Below are 21,502 nucleotides of genomic sequence, written 5' to 3' on the forward strand. Positions count from 1 at the left end.
TACTTTACATCTCAATATACTTCTTCTTAAAGCGTGTTTTTTTTTCTTTTCTGAACCTACCCTTAAAAGTATTTATATATTTTTAATCAGAGGCGGACGAGTCCAGGCCACAAAAGCGAGTATCACACCTGTTCACCTGAATCAAATGAACCGCTCGTTAGCAGGCGTCGGCAGAGGAGGGAACTTCGCATTGCATTTGTTGCAGTACAGGGTGCTGAACTTGTGCACCCCCCCCTTTTTAAGAGTCTTCATGAGAGGAATTGAGTGAGGAGTGGTTGAAAACTGGGAGCTTAATTACCGGGATCGTAACCGACCGGAGCGAGGAAGGGTGAGTGAAAATATTAGGGCTGTAACGATTCCTCGAATGATTCGAGGAATTCATCGATTATTACAATTCATCAAGGGCAATATATCTGCCTCGAAGCTTCGTAAAATTATGGCGTATTATTTAGCGCACCGTGTTCGGCCGGATCATTATTTGTGTTGGGCAACCCGCTCACTTCCGCTATTAGTTGTTGCTAAGTGCTAGCAGCATAACAGCAAAGTCTCCGGAGGTTTGTGTGTTTTGGGGGACTAATAAGCATTTTGAAATTGACTGATGCGATGGTTTTGGGGTACGACAGCTTTTCTCCTCCCGGGACTGCGTGGTGACCGTTTCACAGCGAATGGTGGGAAGTAGAGAGAAAGAAAGAGAGTTTTCCAATTACTCGAATAGCCGTAAAAATAATCGATATAGTACTTGATTACTAAAATATTATTTTACAACAGCCCTAGTAAATATATATGAAAGTTCTGCAGCTACGAGAGGAGCAGAAAGCTATGGTAGAGAGAGAGAAATGACTCCTGACACTAACAAGGAAAGCAAACCTGTGAGTAAAGAGAATAAAGGCAGGAATAAGCAAAACCCACAACAAAGACTGTAGACAAAAGTGAACTCCTACTGATCACGACCACAGGTGGGTCACAGAAAAAATTTGACTCAGAAAAACAGTCTCCTCTTATGGCCACCATTTTATGTTTAACACAAATTTACAACTACATTTTCCTTTTCTCTCGATTCCATCTAAAAATATGTAAAATGTGAGCCTAAAAATCCCAATTTTTGCAAGTCTTGCTTTTCATAATATAGCATCAATGTGAAAGCAGGTCAAAGTAACTGAGAGTGATTTCAGTTCCTGTTGTCAACATCTTGCTTTAAGCTGTGTATGGTTAATTAAGAACTAAACAAAATGCCTGTGCCAAGTCCTGAAGTCTGAGCAAGTCCAGGGTCTCAAAGAAAACATTCGAAGAGTCACAAACATGCACAGCGTCCTTTGCTTTTCTTTTTTAAACTCACTTCTGCTTGAACCATATCGGGGATGTTCACTGCGATATTAAGAAGAAGTGGGTTTTGGTTGGCCAAAAGTTTCACCCTCAAAGGTCAGATATTTCATTACCGAGTACTTTTTGTGAACCCGAAGCCCGACTGACCTCATGCCTCTCTCCTGCAGAGAGCTACTGTAGTCCAAGAAGGCTTTTAAAAACACAGGAGAACCGCATGGCTGTGCTGAGCAACATGATCCCTCATCACAATAAACATGGAAACTGTAGCTACTGTTGACAGCTATTGTTCCGCTTTCATACATACTCAATATGTGCATTTCTCAACAGCTGAAAACAATCACGTTGCACAAGTCTCTGGATTTAAATCTTCGTCGAGTTGTCCTCAACGTTCTGCAGAAAACTGTATGCTAAAGTATTAGTATGACTTTATGACAGACCAACCCAAAATAGTACATATTTTTTAGAAGGAAAAAATGTTTTTCAAAGTGTGCCATGCATTTGTTTTCACCCCTTTGACCCTGACGCCCCTGAATGAAATCCACTGCAATACGACAGGATGTGGAAAGAGACGTAAAGTATATAACGCTTGGAGCTGTGTTTGAAACCCACTAAGAGAATGTAATCCTGCTATTTAGTCATACTGCAGAGAGACAGAAAGGATTTCATAATAAGCTCTCAGTCTGGAGCGGGATTTTACAGTCTGACTTGAGAGAGTGCAAAGAGGAAGAGGAAAGAAAAGAGGAGGAAATAAGTAACATTATACCTAATGCTGTTGTTACTTCCTGCATTTTCGTCACCGTTTCACTGAAGCAGTGACTTTACTGAGACAGCAAAAAAATCTGCACTGGTACATTGTACTGCTGGTTGGATGTAACCAAAAACAGTCTGTCTTTGTAAATACAACATGTAGTCTGACTGTTCTCATGACATTGTGACCTAGATGTGACGGATCACTAGGTGTTCATGGAGTTGTTGTCCAGCTGGAAGGTGAAAATTTATGCCAGTGGGAAGTTTTTTTTGGCAACCTCTGACAGATTTTCTTGTTGCATTTTCCAATATTTATCCATTGTCACATTTGACCATCCTTTACTGTCCCAGTAGCTTGACGCTGCCTCCATGATTTTTACTTTTTGCCGCTCTATGTCTGCAATTTTGACAAGTAAAATTGCAGATTACTAAAAAATGTCCTGGTGGAGAGAAGCTAAAAGCTAGCGCTCAGATGTTCCAGAGCAAGGGTGTCAAACTCATTTTCATTTTGGGCCATATCAAAAATCTGAATGCTCTTAAAGGGCTGGTTGTGCCAGAATGTATTGATAAAACCATTAAACTCTTAAAACATCAATAAATAGCTGTTTGTTTCAGCATCCAGTAAGTGTTTCTTATAATTAAGTAATAATGAACGTCTTTTCACACTGATCAGTCCATCCAGGATTTCATGTTTGCTATGTGGATATTTGTAAGGAATTTGTACATTATTTGCCTTAATGCATGACATTCATGCGTGACTTTTTATTAATCGCTGTATCAATCACAGACTATAACTTGACATCAAGTAAGGCTGAGGCAGCAGTCAGTTAGACCAAATTTTTTGGTCAGTTATGAGGAAAAATTTGAAGTAAAAATCAGAAAAAAATGTGGGGATCTGTTGATTTTGTGTGAATTTTGCATATTTATGAAAAACTGGAGTGACTTATTGATCTAATTTGGATCACACAAAAAGCTACGGCGGGCCAGATTTGGGCCCTGGGCCTTCGGTTTGACACGTGTTCCAGATAGAGAAGATACCTGCACCACCCCACTATGCACACAGTTATATCAAAATACAGAAAATCCTCAATGTGAAACAAAAGGAAAAAAGAGCGAAACAAAAAAGTATTTTTTTTTCCCCCTCTTAATTTAATTTGTGAACAACCCTTTTCTAATGACACCCTGGGAAACTGCCCATTTGGTCCACATAAAAAGCTTCCACTGGTGGGAATGGTGTGACATTGCACATTTCTTTTAGCACCGGTCTGATCCAGTCACCTACTAACTTCATAGCAGCTTGTGTTGCCCGCAGCAGAAGCATATTAAGTATTTTTCTAATGCTGTTAAGATTTTTGGGTGGAAGGAAACATAAGGGGCATTATTTTTACTTTTTCTGAACATCCTGATTCGTATTCTCACTTTTTATCATCAACAGACCTGCTTTTACAGAAGCAGTCTGATTAACTCCTTATCCTCTGTGTTCTTGCCTCACTTCTGTTTCTTTTCTCTTCTGCGGCGCGCATGACTTCTGTTCATCATGCAACGCCTGAGTATTAAACACATGATTAATCTAAATCCATTTTAGGACTTTCTTAATGCTGGTTGCAGCACAACGTCTGGCTAGATCACAGGTCTATGAGTAACAATTATTAGAGATTATCACAGGCGCTTAGCGGATTACGTTCTTGCTTAGTGAACTAAATTTTCTTTTGTTTGTCTTTTAGAAAACACCCCTTGCCTGCTGAGTGAAACTAGCCTGCATGAAATCAACCTGTCGTTGCAAAGTAAGTCCAATAAGTCTCGTTTGTCTTCAACCTAACCTTTTGGATCAGATTCAGAAAACTTTACCGGTTTGAATAGCAATCTGGCAGGAAATATGTCTACAAGGAACATTATCAGGCCAATAAACCCAATAAGGACAAGTTGTCCTTTTTTTAATCTAAATCAGGATCACATTAGCCTGGACCAGCGGCAGGAGCGAAACAGAAGAAGGAAGAAAATGACAAAAATGTGAATGAACAAATATGTCATAGCCAGTGTTTTCACATTAATCATAGAGGAAGAATGCTGGAGTCACAGGTAGACACCTGCAGATGGGAGTTTGTTTGTTTTGTTGTCATGGTGACAGTGGAAACAAGGCTCAAGGCTAGCTCCTTATTAAGTTGGCAAAATGCTATTTCCTTTAAATATTTACATTTTAATATTAGGGCTAACATCAAACTCTTTGCCTTAGTGTCTTTTTTAAAAGCACCAATAAGAAGTAAATTGGAAATGATCTCAGTGTTTTCCCATCCGGCTCATCCGTCTGCATAATGCCCTCGGTGGGAGAATTAGGGGAATGTTCAGACTGACTCGTGTCATGTTTAAGTCCTGAGGGAATTTTGAGACCGAGGTTGGGTGGAGTGACTTTGGGTTTTCTGATCTACTGTTTAATTAAGGAACAAATTACCAAACAAGTAACGCTAAAAGCTTTCTTAATAGTACAGAAACACACACCTGAGTTCACCATTTGGTGCTTTTATTTCACAAAGATGACTAAGTGACACTTTATTTGACGGGACGTGCAAAAGACTGACATGACACTGTCATAAACATGACATAACACCTGACAGGAACATGACATAACACCTGACAGGAACATGAAGGAGTCTTTATGAATGTTGTCATGAGGTGTCATTTGGTAAATAATGACACCTTTAATTGACTTTTTATGCAAATTTTCATAGAACTTGCATTAAAAGGGTCATCATCGACCAAAACATGCAAAATTGACACTTTAGTGGAACTTTTAATAGAACTTTTAGAGCTGCTTTTCAGTAAAAGTGTCATTCTTTACCAAATGCCACTTCATGACAACAGTTGTAAACATTCATGAAGAGTCCTTCATGTTCATAATGTGTTATGTCATGTTTTTGACACCGTCATGTCAAATAAAGTGTACACCCCTTCAAAGTGTTACCACCTTGAAAGTAAAAACAAAAATGGCTTTGTTTGTTTTTGCAATGACAGTTTTTTTGTGGCATTCTGTATCAAAACAAAAAGTTTTTTTTTTACTAAGAGTATAGCTGTTTTATTATAATAATAATAATAATAATAATAATAATAATAATAATAATAGTTGTTGTTATTATTATTTTTAAAATAACCCAGTTTTCTGTTGCTTGTTTGCATGTCTAGTAATTGGAGAATTATTCCGCTGCCTTGTTTTGTGGACATTGTAAGCAAAATTGGCCAAACTCAAGTTGGTGTTTGACTCATAGTTGCCATTTTATAATCGAAACTACTGAAAATAATCATATCTGATCTGGATTTTTCTTTTCTGTGAACAAAATATTTTGGGACATATAAATCATTTTATTACATTTGTTAAAGTCCCTAAAATAAATCCTTTTTTTGCCATAGAGACCAAAAGTAGAAAATCTGAAGTCGAACGTAACCCCTTGTTTTGAGTTTTTAGTGGTTCTGATAAATTAAGCTGTGAAATGTTTGTTGGTGTTTTTTTTCTTGATGGGGAAATGGATTAGAGGGAAGAATGAGGGGTTCTTCATGCAAGACCCAACACAGTGTGAGTACAGTGAAGGCCTCTGTAACAGAAAGGGGAGAAAAATAGGAGTTTTAAGTCGCAGTGATAGACTAATTGTTACACTGTGTGAAATAAGTTCTCATTTAAGAGATGCGGTGTCAGAACCAGGTTTTTCTCAACCAAGTGAATCTGTGGAAATTATTGGCAACAACTTGTCTCCATCTGGATTTCCACACATGTAATAATGAGCAGCATGTGTCCTTAACATCACCAGGGAAACGCTGAAATGCAATCACACCAACCTGTACGTGAAGCAGTGTACATCTTTTTTTTCTGTTTTCTTTTTTCTCTTCAGTCTACGCTGCATCCCTGAGTTTCAGTGAAGTTTCGCCAATTACAGTACAATAAAGCTGATGCAAGAAACCAGTAAAGTTTGACGGTCTTGTTAAACCTCTCCCCCCTTTTTGTTTTACAAGTCAAGGATAAAAAAATAAAATAAAGCTCAGCTGTTGAAACCACTATCAAAAGAAAACTCATTAATTCTCCTGTTTTTTTTTGTTTTTTTTTTTTCAATATTTATACGACTTCTTTGTTTAGGCTCGTTTTTCTGCATGATCACAGTTTATTCTCTTCCGTTGGAAATGGACTATAGGAACCACAGCCGATTTAATGTGGGTGGAAAGAACCAGTAAAAAAAGGGGGCATGTGTTTTTATGTTTTTTTTTCTGGATATCGACCAGGACTTGGGCAGGTATGATTTATCCCACACATGTGCGCTTCATCTCGTTTATAACAACAATATGCAGCTTGAATTTCTTTTTTTTTTTTTTTTTTCAGTGAAAATCTGCTTTGCGATTCGGGACACGTTTGCTCGATTTCGTCAGAGCACAGCAACTAATATAGATTGGAAAAAAGTAGAATGATAAATGAGCATTTTTTAACAATAAATGTGTTTTGACATGCAGGCTTTTCCTGCTGTTTTCCACTTACTTAAAATTGCGAAACATTTCCAGCTCCCCCACGTATGCAGCGGGGTTGTTTTGTGCTCGTTAAAAGGGCATTGTCCGTTTACCTTACAAAAAACCCACTCATGCATATTAAACCCCAGATTTCCCCATTAAAGGGAGAACAACCAACCACATAATCCAATTTGGTCCCCAGTCGGGTGAAGAAATATGTCACACAGCGTGACGGCTGCCCTTTATGTGCCAAAGAAATGACTAACAGCTGATGGGTGGAAATATCTATAGCATTAACGCAGATTCCAGCGTGTGCGCCATCCTCTTTTCCTTTCCCTCCTTCCTATTTTCCCGCCAACTGAAACTTTTCTCAACTTCATTTTTCCTCCCTTTTTTTTTCTTTTTTTCCTTTTCATTTCCACCCTGCCTGTTTCTCCTCTGACGAATAAACAGGTTTCACGTGAGCTCCTCTTCCACTCCGGCTGTTTCGGAGAGGGCACCGCCCTGTCTGGCCCTCGTGGCGACCCGGGCCCCTCCGCGATTGGCTGGAGCCGCCACACTGCAGCGAGCAGAGCCGTGAGCCGCAGACAGGCATAGCGTGTCTGAGACAAAAACACAGGGCGTCCTGCCAGTTGTTGTCCCTCAGGAAGGAGGACTGGGAGATGGGGAACGCGGAGCGAAGGCCCGGCTGGCCCGGGGTCAGCTCGGGGTGGACGGCTCCGCCGCAGCACAACGTGCATCAGGGCGAACAGCCGCGCTGTCGGAGGCTTTTAAAAGAATATAACCGTTCCTTGTGGACCGGCTGAGTGATGCAACGACTTCAGCGGATGATAGATGTTTGAACAACCTCATGGAAAATCTAGCTAAATCTGTCGATTTTAAAAGGGCAACACGAGACGGCGAGGACTCTATTTTCGCTTCATGTTGACATCTCCAGTCATCCGTTCCTAAATCACAGCTGCCTCTGATTAAAGTTGTGAAATTATTTGAGATGCAGAAACAAACCGAAACCTAATCAACTGGAAAATCACGCTAGTTTTTACCTTTTTAAACTCTGTTTGTCTTTTTCTTCTACATTTGCTGTTGTAATATAAAGCTGTGATGTTTTAATCAGAATGTTATCTTTTATATTCCAGTATGAACTGGAATGTCTTATCTTCCCATTTTTCTCCAAGACGTATCTTCTCCTGTGTTGTGTAGTCTAACTATCGGTTTGGCGTCTCTGATGTGGTAGAGAGGAGGTATTTTTCTGACCGGAAACCTAAAAGCATGTCAGTTATCAGTGAACCTTTGACCTTAATCAATAGATGAGCCATCTATAAGACTCGGCTTCATCACCTGGACCCACTGAAACTGTCTTGGGAAAATAATTTGCTTTGTTTTTAACAAACAGGGCCTGTTTGCCCCTGGTAATTCCCCCTGCCTCGTCACAATGACTCAGTCATCCGGACACTTCTGGGTTGCCTGCTTGAGTGATGTGTTTGTTTGGGTATGAGATGGGGAAACCCTCCTGTATCGAGCTGCAGTGAGATGTGGATGTGAACTGATGTAACAAAGGCCTGACTGAACACCCTTTGACCCTTCCCTAAGATCAGGGATCTGCTGAAGTTTGAGCTCTACTGACGTAACGTTTGACAAGAATCCGATGAAGTCCGAGTAAACATTAGGTCTTAATCAGTAGAGTTGAAAAATGTTAGAACTCAGCTCTGTGTTGTAATGATAATCTTATTGTGGCATGCAAATATAAACCCATAATTGTTCCTTAGTCTAGACTTGCTAATTTCAAACAGGCTCTGATGCTTTACAGACTTTCAGCATTCTTAGTCAGATCCAAGGTAGTTTACACTTACTCATCCTGAGCCCGAATTATGGGCTTTTATGGAAACCTTTTAATTGTTCTTGAGGTCAGACCTGAGAAGACATTGTTGCAGTAATCAATGCGACTAAAGGTAAACACATGAATGAGTTTCTCTAGATTTTATTGTGACAACAGTCCTTTAATCCCGGAAATGTCCTTCAGGTGATAGAAGGCTGCATAGTTATGGTAGCTAATATTATTTCCTATTACAACCTGAGCTAGTGGGAGCGCATAGATATTGAATAAGAGGTATCTTAGGATTTAACCGTGGGGTACCCTGCATGTGACTTCTGTCCGCTCCAATGAGAAGTTACTTATTAACCCAAAGAAGTCCCTGTTCTTTAGGTAAGATTCAAACCAGTGGAGTAGAGAGTCCGACCCAACTCTCCAGTCGTTCTAATAATGTCATGGTCAACGGTGTCAAAAGCTGTGATGGACAGGACCAACGCTGTGGTTCTTCCACAGTCTGTATTTTCTGATATCTTTAATGTGGATGTCACTGAACACATCCACATCCACTCAAGTGGTAACCACGGAAACCAGACTGAAGGACGTCAAAACGGTTGGTCATCGCTAACAAACTATTTAACTGTTGAAGCAGCTTTTTCACTAACTTTCCTGGTGAATGGAGGGTTGGAGATCAGCCTGTAATTCTGCAGTAGCGATTTATCCAGACTGCTTTTATTTTTCTTTATCAGTGGTTTAACCACTGAAGCCCGGGGTTAACAAACCTGGAGGAAAATGCCTGAGTTTTTGGGGGTTTTTTCCCCCAAATGATATAAATTTTACATTCAGGCCAATATATATACATACACAACCAACTCCAACCCTGGAGAGTTTACCATCCTGCAACTTTTAGATGCATCTTTTCTCCAGCACACCTGAATGAAATAAGCAGCTTGTTACCAGGTCTCTGCAGATTTAAGTGATATTTTGATGAAGGAATCCAGGTGTGTTGGAGAAGGGATGCTTCCAAAAGTTACAGGTAAATGTAATGCTTGGGCAACTCTGTACAAATATTTACTTATCCTTAATAAGTCTCAACTTGAGTATTGGGATAAAATTGTGTGAATCTTTTACTTAAGGGCTTGTGGTGCTGGCTTTTTTGAAATGGCTTGATGGGAAGAATGGCACAGAGAGAAGGGGAAAGACATGCAGCACATGGTGTGAAGTCAGGAATTGTACCCATAGATCTTCCATTCTTGACAGATTTGATTGAGTTCATTAAAATTGGTTGGTTTCCTGATATCTTTAAAAACAGAATCACTTTCTGTTTGTGTTGAGGTTGTGGTTTTGGCGGGGCCATGCTGGTTCCTATCCGCTCCAGAACAATAGAGGAACCACCAGTACGCCAGACACAACAGCACATTGTTTGCAAATGCACACAGAAAACAGATTTTTATATTTAAAAGCTCGCTCTGTGGTGAGAATCCAACCGATTTAAATAAATACAGCTAATTATGCTTGGAGGACTGGTGGAGAAGTACCCAGAAATATCCACAATTCTTCATAATGGCTCCATAAAGTATGCTGCTGTTTTCTGTTTTTTTTTTTTAAGGCGTCCTCGAGGACAAGTTAAAACATTTTGCTACTAATTGTTGTTTTTATAAATCATTAGTGATTGGTGTTGTTTATTGTTTAGACTAATCATTTAAAAGCTCCAGATTTACACCGGAGTTCTGACCAGAACTACGTATCCTAAGGCAGGGGTGTAAAAGTTGGTCCTCACGGGCCTGTTTCCTGCATGTTCAGCACACCTAAATCAAATTATGCGTCATTAGCAAGCCACTGCAAAACCTTCTGAGTTGGATGATGTGAATCATCTGTGTTGGAGGAGAGACTCTTAAAACTAGCAGGACCCCCGTTCTTGAGGACTGAAGCTGGACACCCATGTCCTAAGACGAACCTGTTTTGTTGTTTTTTTTTTTAATTTTCTTTCAAAAGAGAACACATCTGTCCTAGTCGCATAAAACCAGAAAAGAAGAAGCTACAGCAGCAACACCTACTTCTCACGCCTCCTTCTCCTCAGTCAGGTGTGAGAATAAGTTTCCTCTTTCTCAAACCTGCCGCCGCCGGCGGGTTGTCTGACGTTCTCATGGTCTCATCCCCCCGAGCATCGCAGCGTTACCAAACCGTGCCTGCGTCTGAAGTGTGTGCACTGTTAAATTATGGGGGATTTCGCAAAGATTATGAGCTAATCCTGTGAGTCAGGGCTAAACTCTATGAAGTTATGACATTCTGTCGTAACGTTGTATGCTGTTAAACCAAAAATGCGACGATGCATCTGAAATACATTTACATTATCCATAAAAGTGTAAGTTGAAATCAGGCCAAATTTGACATATAATTTTGCTTGAGAAGTGTTTGGTAAGCAGATAGGCCTTAAACTTTGTCATATTTGTCACATTGCAACGACAAACTTTTTAAAATTATTCCTTCGGACTTTATGTGAGTAACCCACACCAAGTAGTTTGGAATTGTGAAGTGAAAGAAAAATGTTGCTCGGTTTTAGAAGTTACTTAAATGTTCAAGTATCCAGAGTCTTGAAATAAAATCCAGCACTAACAACTGCTTCTTCGGGAGTCGTCTAACTTGTAAATGGAGTCCAGCTGCGTGTAATCGAATGCCAGTTAGAGGGAGAATCTGTCAGGAAAACTATTAGTTGTGCTTTCTAATGATCTTCCTCTAATCCATCTGCCATTCTTTATGAAATAACGACAGAAAACGTCTGCAGTTTGCCTCAGGCCATGCAGAGGAAGCAGAAGAGGTGGAACCCAAAACTTTCTGGCATATGGAAAACTAGCTTAACACATAATGCTGAACAAACCACCTTTACTCAGAAACCTGGTAGTAGCAGCATCATGATGTGGGAATGGCACCGGTGAGAGTTGACGTAAATGTACTGTGAGCTTAATACATGACCGTGAATGTCTGACCTATGGAGTGGTACAGATCAAAACATATTCATGACTGAGAATGTCCTAATCAAAGCCCAAAACTCAAATTGTTATTCCGTCTCTCACCGCCCAATCTGACTGTGCTTGAAGTAGTTACAAAAAATGGAAAAGGTTTCACTCTCTTGATGTGCAAAACATAAACACCTAAAGAAATACAGTAAATTAAAATAACTGAGTAGCTGATAACGATTGCATGGGAAACTCTCAAATTTTTAGTTTATTTTTCTTCCGCTTCACAGTTAGGCGCTACCTTCTGTTGGTAAGCTAGGTAAAAACATCTAAAGGTGAAATGTTTAATGTCATAGACCTCTTTCTTCACTGATCACCTTTTGTCCTACGATGTCCTGTTACACTAATATCTGATTTAAAGAAATAGACCCAACTTGGTAATATATAACACTGATTCATTCACAGTTCATTTTCACTTGACGAACTGCTATAGAACCTGGTACAACTGAGTCTTGGATGTTGCAGCAATGAGCTAATAAAAACATAATTTATGCTAATGCTTCAGTTAAACTGACAGCATGACCTACTTTCTGACTGAGTCAACAAATTGTGGGGATTCTTGAAACGCTGATATTAAATTAATGGCAAAAGTCATGTAGTTTGTCCTGATGCAGAAGACCAGGGTGAGTTCCTAATTCACATGGACTATTCAGAAAATGACACATACTTTAAAGATGTGACACGATGTGATTCTCACCAGAATTCAACTGATTCACACTCATTTTCAGAATGAAAATGACAGGAAACTGCGTAACGGCTTCTTAAATTAAAATTTCCTGATGAGCTGAGCTTACTCATTTACTTCCCAGTCTGAATAATGTTTACACAAGCATGGCTTAAGGAAAGATTGATGTATCAAACTTGAATGTATTACTTTTCCAAGCATTTCCTGCAAATATGTAGTTAGTTAAGACTACATTAATGGGCTGGATTCCCCCAAATCAAAGGCCTGTTGAGGACTGCCTTGGGGTTTGCCTTTCAGTGAACACGTTTCCAAAACGGCAGGTTTTGTCTTTGCAGTCAGGGAGGTACAGCTTCAGAGAGCTGTTCTGGGAAAAGACTCCAGCTGGCAAACAAAGGGAGGCTCCCTTAAAATCAATCCTTCAATGACCAGACGCTTCCTGAGCGTTTTCTTCACTCCAAAAGAAGCCCGCAGCAGAGCTTTCTGTCTGTCACCAGGATATGATGCATGACGATGACACAAGACTTCCAGTAAACGAGGTCAGAGATACTCGACATTCCTGCTGCTGGAATGTAAAAGACCCCTCACTGTCAGCATTGGTGACCTTTTTGGGGTTATCAGGTAGCTGGAGATACTGATCCAAATCATGAGTATAAAACAAAGCATCATCCGTCTGTCAGCTGAGTTCCTCATTCTGAAAAGTAACGGGTCAAAGGGATCAGGAGGGGAAGCATGTACAGCACTTGCAGACAATAGGAGGATCTGTAGGAATAAAAGCTTTATCTTCTTAGTTGGAGTTGGAAAAACACTGATGAAAGCGAGTTCTTGACCTCGGATGAATATCAAAAGCTCTCCAATCGCTCATATGTTTTGGCATGAGTCCTAAATTGACAATCAAGAGTGTAACAACAAAAAAATAAATTAAAAAGTAGAATGTAAACTGGCCAAAAGCTCTTCAGTCCCACAGTAAATTTCAGCTAATTTAGTAGATTTCTAATGAGCAAATGTGTTAATACTCTTGCAATTTTTATTTAGATTTTTCCCTACTTGAATCCAAAACTTTAGTGTATTTTTTGGGGAAAAGTGGCTCTTTTTTTATTTAGGTAGACAACTATATCTTGGTAATTTTGCAGTTGTTAAACATTTCAAAATGACAGGTTTAACAATTCTCCATGAGATGTTTCAAGCTGTTTTACAACCTACTACTGCTTTAAATTCATGCACAACTTTCTGAGCTCAAATTACACACAGGTTGACTCTTATTTATTTCTAAGCTAAGTTGTTAAACCAGATATTTTTCTCCTTATGTGCAACTTTTATATCGGTCCATCAAATCCCACTAAAATACACTAATAGCTGTAGTTCCGGATCAAAGTGAATAAGTTCAAAGGTTATGAATACTTTCGCAAGATCACCGAACGAGCAAATCGCCGGGAAGCTGAGATACATGGCGTTACCACAACACACTTTTGATGTTACCAACCACTTATTAAACCGCTATTTATGCAGCCCTTGGAAATTCATTAGAGACTTTCAGTTTAAAAAGAGGCTTAGGGATTAACATGCTTTTGCAATTGCTTGCATGACTCACGAGCAAATATGAGTCTCTCTGATGTCCTCTTCCTCCTCTGTCGTCTTTGTTCTAATTTTAAAAGCTGACATTGACAAATAAATAACCTCCACTTGGGGGGTTTTCAGTGAGTCAGCAGAGCCTTTCATCACGCTGTGAAGTGTTGGTGGGGTTCAGACATCTGAAACTGGATCTGAGCTTAGACAGAGAGCGCGGCTCTGGCCTTTGACCCCCTGAGCGGGCTCTGCATCCCCTCATCGCCCTCGAGACGTGAAGCAGGAGGGCTGGACTTTAAATGCTGCCAGGCCTCCTGGACATCCGAGCAAAGTCTTCGCTGTCCTCATGGTGCACGTTTTAGGATGAGAAACACGAGTCACAAATGACTCTGACGGTCGCTAGCGCTTGTTTTTATTCTGCTTTTTTCTTGTTGACTGCCTGTATAACCACCTGTTTACATTTATTTCGCTTACGGTAAAAGAACGTGCTTATGATTAAGCCGCCAACCACAAACCCTTTTTCCCGTTTTCATTCCCTTTAGCCCCGCCGCCCCTCATCTGCCCTCTTTATTTTCCTCTTGTGGCCGCATATGTTTACAAGAAGCAATGAAGCTGCTCTAAACTCATCAGCATGCTGCTCTTTGGATTTACTGTAATTTGTTTCTGCATTTTGTTCATATCGGAGAAATGTGTTGAGTAGCTGCCACTCTGCCACAGTGCTTCATAATTATGCACCAAGTATTCCTAGGTATTTATTTAATAAATAAACACCTGAAGAAAACACCAGAAGGCACTTAAAGGGCTGTTTCATAGTTTTTATTGCATGTTCTCTACACACACAAGTTGTGTATAATTAGCTATAATTATTAACATTAGCTGGGCAATATTATTTCTAGCCTGCTCAGTACATGTTAGCATAACAAAAACAGAAGCTACTTAACAGCTAAGACAAATGAGAAGTTCCTATGGTTATTCTGAACAAGTCTGAAAATTTCAATGATTAGTGGTGTCTATTAGCATTAGCATTTAGCTCCCCTCAGTTATTCATTTGTAGAACCAAGTTTCATTAAAGATAGGTCCCTTTGTGGGGATTGTCCCTACCAGCTTCTAGTCGTCTGACGTCTAAGTTGTTGTGTTTTTCAGCGGGTTTTTTTTTTTATGATTTAGAAATCACATTTGATGAAGGTCATCTTTGAAGAGCCATTTTTGATCCCTTTTTGTCATTTCCGGCTGACAAAAAGATGAACTAAAATCATGGTATGCCTGAGGAATTACTGCATGCTGGTGTTAGCAACTCTACAAATCGCAATAATTAGCTGCGGGCTTTAGCAAGCTAACTTAGGCATTAGCATTGTAGGTCTGACTGAGGTTGCTGTTGTGACCCATTTTGATCAATGCTTGTACATTTGTGTCACTGTATTGTGTACGAATAGCGTTTTTGAACATTGCTGTGTAGCGTTATTTATCAAAGACTGAGAAAGATGATTATTGAACTAGCAGTTGGAGAACTAGCTTAAGAACAGTTGTTTTTGCAGACTGTTTGTCTTCTGATCATCAAAAGAAGAGATTTGTGAATCTTTTAACTGCCTTAATACCTCAGAATAATAGTATACTCAAACAGTTCCTACAACCTAGAAATTGCACTTCTATTTCCAAGTGCATAAATATTACATGATAGATAAATTCGTCTACAGAAAACCATAAACGATATTAATGTTTAGGAATAAATCGTTGAGTTTATTGTGTGTAACCTAGAGTATGAGTGGTCCGTTCAAACACTGCTCCCTTTTTGGAACAGTAATACCCATATTGTTTGACTCATTGGTGACCCAGCAGTTGATGGAGTTGTAAACTGAGGTGTAGTATAAATATATTTAAGAGAGCTGTTTTCCAAACGGTTTACGAGAAAGGAAAAAAAATCTACTCTGGCCTATTCCACGCTGTTAAATGTAGACAAATTACAAACTGCTGAAGCATGGAATATTCCCCCCTGGATATTCAAACTTTGCAACTTCACATCATCAGCATATCACGTCGGTTCTCTTTGGAAGCAGGTTTTAACCCCTTGAGATCAGAGTAGGTGACGAGCAGCTTTTACTGCATGTTGCATCACACATAATACTATGTACTACTTATAAATTTAGAGTTTGGCAGACATTTTTATGTGTCTGGGCTGGTGCACGATTCTGTATACTGCAAATACAAACTAGAGCCTTGGTCACAAATAGCAGCAGCTTCAAATAAAGGGCATTTTTTCTTTAAGCTGGACCTGGTATTGTTGTTTTCTGTTCTGGTAGATTCACAAGCTAACTAGAAACCAGTGCTATGGGAGCAAGCTATTAGCTGATTGCAGCGCTAAAATGTTCACACCACTGGACGTCGCTCAAGTTTTTTTTGTAGTTACGGCCACAAATTAGATTGTTGTTTTTTGGAGAATTGATGCACTGACACAAAATAGTTGGTGAAGTAGAAGGAAAATTAGCAATATTTTTACAATTTTTAGCTGCCTTTTGCATTTGTAGAACCAGCTTTCATTGCCTTTTTGGTGTCTGTCCCTACCAGCTTCTAGTCGTTTAAAGACGGCCAAATTTTTTTTAAATTGTTTAAGAATCACTTTTGATACCAATCAGTTTTTGAAGATAAATTTTCACATCCATCTGTAGATTCCTAATTGAGTTTAGATGACTGGGCCTCCCAACTATAGTTTTCTATTGTACTTTTGGCTGCAAGTTTAGCACAAACATGTTTAGCACAAACATGTTTAGCAAAAACATGTTTAGCATAAACATGTTTAGCATAAACATGTTTAGCATAAACATGCAGCCTGCTGAAAACCGAACCTCTACCCACTCACGTCTGTCACAAATTCTAATGTTTGGATCAAGAATTTCCCAATATCAATCTCTGTTCATCTTCCCATAATTCCTGTAGCATGATGCTGTCATCACCACGTTTCCCCCTGGGGAGGATGAGTGCAGTGTTAGCTTTCTGTCGCATGTAGTGTTTCGCAATTTGTTTCACATGTGTCCTCTTCATGGATTGTGGTAACTTTTAATTAAAGCGACTGATGTTTTGTTTTTTTTCCCAACAATGACTTCCATCGAGGGACTTGAGGCCAGATTTGAATAGTGCAAAACAATAGTCGTGATGTTATTCTGAAGGATAATTGGCTCAAAGGAGTCTGATTGTAAATGGATGACTCACTTTTGACATCTTTTGTTTTATTTTCAAACCCATGCATTTCTCTCCCTTGACAAAAATACTCTACTTTGTGTTAGTCTCTTCCATAAAAACATCATAAAATACAGTGGTTTGTGGTGGCAGCATGACATAAAAAGAGGTGCGAATACTTTTGGATGGCATAAAATAAACCTGTTCTACCATAAATGTTCAGTATGTTTCAGTTTATGGCCAAATATGTGACTTAAGCGGCAACGTTTATAAGAAAAAAAAAGGAAATATTGCATTGTGCCTCTACAAAACACATAACATTTATCATGCTCTTTGCTTGATTTGAAAAGAAGCGTATTTCATCAAAAGGTCACATGCATGAGGACTGTGCAAAATTAATAAAGGGGGATTTGAAAACTCCCAACTATGCTGCATTTCAATTTACACCAAATGGGTCGCTTCCAGTTTGAAGTAATTAAAACAAACTGTGGACAGTGGGGAGGCAACCAGTGGGAAACGGAGGGAAAAATTGTACTTCTTCTTTTGGAAAAACATTGCGGTTTGAATCGCTGATTAAATTCTGAGCTGGACGGCAGCAGCTTTTCAAAGCCGGCAGCTCGACGCATCTGTGTCAGCGCAAATCATATGTATGTAATATGAAGATTAGCACACAATACGCGCTTATTAAGCTGCTGTTGTTGGAAATGAGAACCTCCTGCTTGCCGACACGCGAGCGCATAAATCACGCAACGTGAAGACGGTTAAAGGGACGGCAGTGACTCGGCACAGCTCAGCACATACATGTCTGCAAACCCGATTCGTAGCAGCTCGCTTCTAAACGGAAACCCGGGCCGTTGAATAATTTAGCCGAACACGTGATTTCACACAAAACAAACTCGGTGTTGTCGATGTTGATGTTTTTTTTTGTGTGGTTTCTTTTTTTGCACCCTGTGTGGGATGTGTGTGAGATACGGGGGCAAGAGGTAAACTGTTGATGGCTGCTGTCTGGTGTCGCACACCGCACAGGACTGTGAAACCACTGCTGAGGTCTGAATAATGAGGAACTATAACTGTCAAGTTCACCTCCAACACACACACACACACACACACACACATATGCTCACACATTTTCTGCATTACATTTAAAAACCTCCACCAGAGCGATGTACGTTAAGATTTCACCGTTTGGCTTAATCCTCGCAGATTTACTCTGTCACGATTGACCAAAAGAGGTTTAAAATTGGAGAAAGGGAAAAAGAAAAATAGCATTTGGTTGCTCGTGAACGTCCTGGATGCTTGCAAGCCTCGGCGTATTATTAACACAGGACAAACTGGAGGTGATGGAAATGGCACGAGCGAGGAAGGCGAAGGGAAGGGAAAGGAGGATCTTAAGGTCAGCGGGTTCTTCCATGCTCCACTCGCTGGTCATACCACAGAATCACGAGCTTCTCCTCCCCTTCCTCCTCCTCGTCTTCTCTTCCAAACATACCCGCAGCCTTACCACACGCTAACGGTTTGAGTCAGACAGCGGCCCGCTTATGAAATCCAGGTTTGCCACATCTCTCCTCACTCTATTAGATTTAAAAAAGTAAGAAAAAAAAAGTAATAAGTCGGTGTCTTTTCAGTGCTCATCCCAACTGCATATCCCCATTCACTTCCACTGCATCGAGCTTGCAAAAGCACGCCTTGAGCTTTTCTAATTGCACCTCTGTTTTATTTATTTATTTATGAGTAAAATTGTTTAATTAGGGGTGGAATCTGCAGGGTTTCCAAAAAGCAAAGGTGTCACCCGAGGGATGATGTGTTTGGGTGTTTTGCATTTTTAAATCAAGCCTCCCGGAACCAGTTCGCCTCAGAGATCATCAGTAGGTCTGCTGTGAGGATCTATCAGCAGGATGCCCGAGTCCTGCAAAAAAAACTGAATATAATTAGTGAATAGCACAACTGTGTGTAAAATCGAGTCCAAGTGAGTATAAATCCAGCTGCAGTGTGAAGGCCTGAAAGGTCGTTGAACATTAAAATGAAATAAAACTTGGCGCTTTTTTTTTTGCTTTTTTTTTTTGTTTTTGACCGTATGCAAAACATTATGTGAGCACAAACTAACTGCGAACTAACTAAATGTATTTTTGACAACCATCATTTGTCCACTGGCGTTTATAGAAGAAGTCGTTGCTGAAAGAAGTCCTGTTATGTTCTCACTTTACCGTCTTACAGGGTTAAAGTTTTCCACCATACCTTAGGTCAAACATGGTAGTAGCAGCAGAATGCTGTGGGAATACAGAGACAGAAAAGCTACTCAGAGATGATGGACATATATTAAAATTAATAGTAGAGTAAAACCTGTTATAATTAGGAAAATAATGTTTTTTCTTTTTTTTGTTGCAGATGCTAATTACCAGCTACCAGCATAAAATGCACGCCACACTTTTCAGATTTTTACACGCAAAACACTTGAACAGCTAAATTTGTGTCACTCTGCATTGGCCTGTGATTTAAAATCCCAATAAAATGAATTAAGATGCGACGTGGCGACAGCTCCAGGAGCGTGAATACTTTCATGAGGCACCGTACGACATCGCGCATGCTGCTAGCACAGCTAGCGTAAATGACAAGAGACGTGATGTGGCAGCTCTTCTGCTTGCCTGCGTGCTTGCGGCCTGCTTGTTGATACACGGGCCATTTAATCTCCATGCTTCAGCTTGGTCACAACAAGTTGGCTGAAACACTTGGAAGTGCTTGGCAGATGTTCAAAAGCAATATGGGCTGACATATATTAGCGGCACATCTTACCCAACCCGAATGTTATAAGTCAAAGATCGCTGGTTTTGATTTGGGGGTGGGAGAAAAAGAAAACAAAGGAGAGAGAGAAAGTAGAGTTTTGTGATCCAGATGTTTCGCACAGAGACATACAAGTAGTGTGTTTTTTAAAGCAGGGGGGAAATATCAGAGTGTAATCCAAAGCTTGAAGGAACATAATGCTGCTCTATACAAATAAAATAAACCAACCACACAATTAGAGCCAAGCTTCTTGGGGTTTGTTTTCAGTTTAAGTAAACACAGAAAAGTACCAGAGCAGTGCAGTGGGCATAATGACACACAATTAGTTTCCTCAAAGTTTACATGTTGGTGTAGTAAAAGTTTCCCATCATTCCGAGCGCTCACGGTTTCCACTAGAGATGGAGAAGTGAAGCCTGATGTTTAAAACTTGGCTGGGTTCAACAAAACGGGGATAATGGCACCAAAATGCTTCTTGTATCAGTTGGGGAGAAAATCATAACAAAACCCTACACCGAAAACGATAATAAACCAAAAACTATGCTTCCTTATGTTGGGAGTTTCTTCTGAGTGATTTCACACTGCATGTGCTGAGTTTTCATGTCTCGTTACTTATAAAAATATGTCTAGCTTTCCTTTTCTTCACATGCATTCTAGAGAGAAAACAAAATAAGACAAACAGCCTAGAACACTTCTTCCATTAACATAGTTTAAATCTGTGACTTGTTAAACTAATTGATTTTTTCCCCCCTTTTTTTTGTCTAGGTTTCTGTGGAGATTGGAAAATCCCTCTATGTGAGAGGCAACACACACGTTTGGTTTGGACACTCCAATTCAGCAATCCGTTCTGAGCCTGATCAATGCAGGTATGGTGATCTGTATCATATAAAACTAAATGCATAAATAAAATAAATAAATACAACTATTAATAAATAGTTCATCAAATAAACAAGTCTATATAAAATGAAAACACTTTTTTTTTAAATGGGGAGCTTATTTGTCAATCAGTTTTATTTCATTATTTCATCATTTAATTTACAATGGTGTTTTCATTTTGTAAAGCTACTTTGTATATTTGAGGGCCTTTTAGTTTCGCTTTTGGCTGACTTTTTCTGAATATATCAGATTTTAACAGCTTCTCTTAATTTTGCCTCGGTTTTTAGAAGCAGAGAGAGGTTCTGACTTGAGTCAGGGCAAAGCGTGGAAGCTAATTAGCCAGACTTTTATCCAAATATCCATTTAAAGTGAATGTCATTCGATGTAAAGGTTCAGATCGTCGTGTTTCCATAACGATCCAGTTGTTGTTTTAAAATGGCTGAACGCTGCTTTGAAACTAGCTGACTCCTTGACTCAGAACGTCTCTGAGATGATTTTGACTCCACTTCCATTATTGTAAAACTGTAACTTAAAATTTGAACTTAACTTTGTAGCTTTAATGATAGGTCAGATTAATGTTTCCATTTGTTTGTCTAACTGCAGTGGAAGGCTTTTGGATCTGTTGCATTTTGTAGAAAGAGAGATTAGCTTTAAAAGCAGCATCAAAGCTAACGGCTAAACCTTGCTAGCAGGTATAGCCGGCCTAACATGACCTTCTTTGTTAAAGACCATGGATGTAAATGACCATTTAGATTGATCCTCACAAGATTTAAAAATTTGTATTAGCATATGCAGGATATTTCAATGGTTTTATGATGGTTGAAGTACAATTTGAAACTGGTTCCTCATAACTAGCGACTAGCTTGCCCTTCCAGTCAGAACTTCTCTTTGTTCATCAAGATAAGCTAGATAAGATAATAGTTTAGTTTGACTTTTTGTTTGAATTAAATTCTATGGACCTGTTATCAGTAAAGTATATTTTACGTTCAGGGGATTGTGATCTGAACTATGTCAGTTTCTAGGATTATAGATGGTTGATCCATTGCCAAAGTCAGT

At 39.5% G+C, this 21,502-nt stretch overlaps 1 long non-coding RNA gene across 1 annotated transcript in view; it reads right to left on the reverse strand.

Annotated features, from left to right (window-relative positions):
• Positions 1-21,207, reverse strand: part of LOC107833787 (uncharacterized) — a 70,739-nt gene extending 49,532 nt beyond the window's left edge. The window contains exon 1 of the long non-coding RNA XR_001659552.1: positions 20,976-21,207. This is a non-coding gene — a long non-coding RNA (uncharacterized LOC107833787). The remainder of the gene's footprint in view (positions 1-20,975) is intronic.
• Between the last annotated feature and the right edge of the window lie 295 nt (positions 21,208-21,502).

The sequence above is a fragment of the Poecilia formosa genome, unplaced genomic scaffold, assembly GCF_000485575.1.
Source record: "Poecilia formosa unplaced genomic scaffold, Poecilia_formosa-5.1.2 Scaffold9, whole genome shotgun sequence".
NCBI classification, from domain to species: domain Eukaryota; kingdom Metazoa; phylum Chordata; class Actinopteri; order Cyprinodontiformes; family Poeciliidae; genus Poecilia; species Poecilia formosa.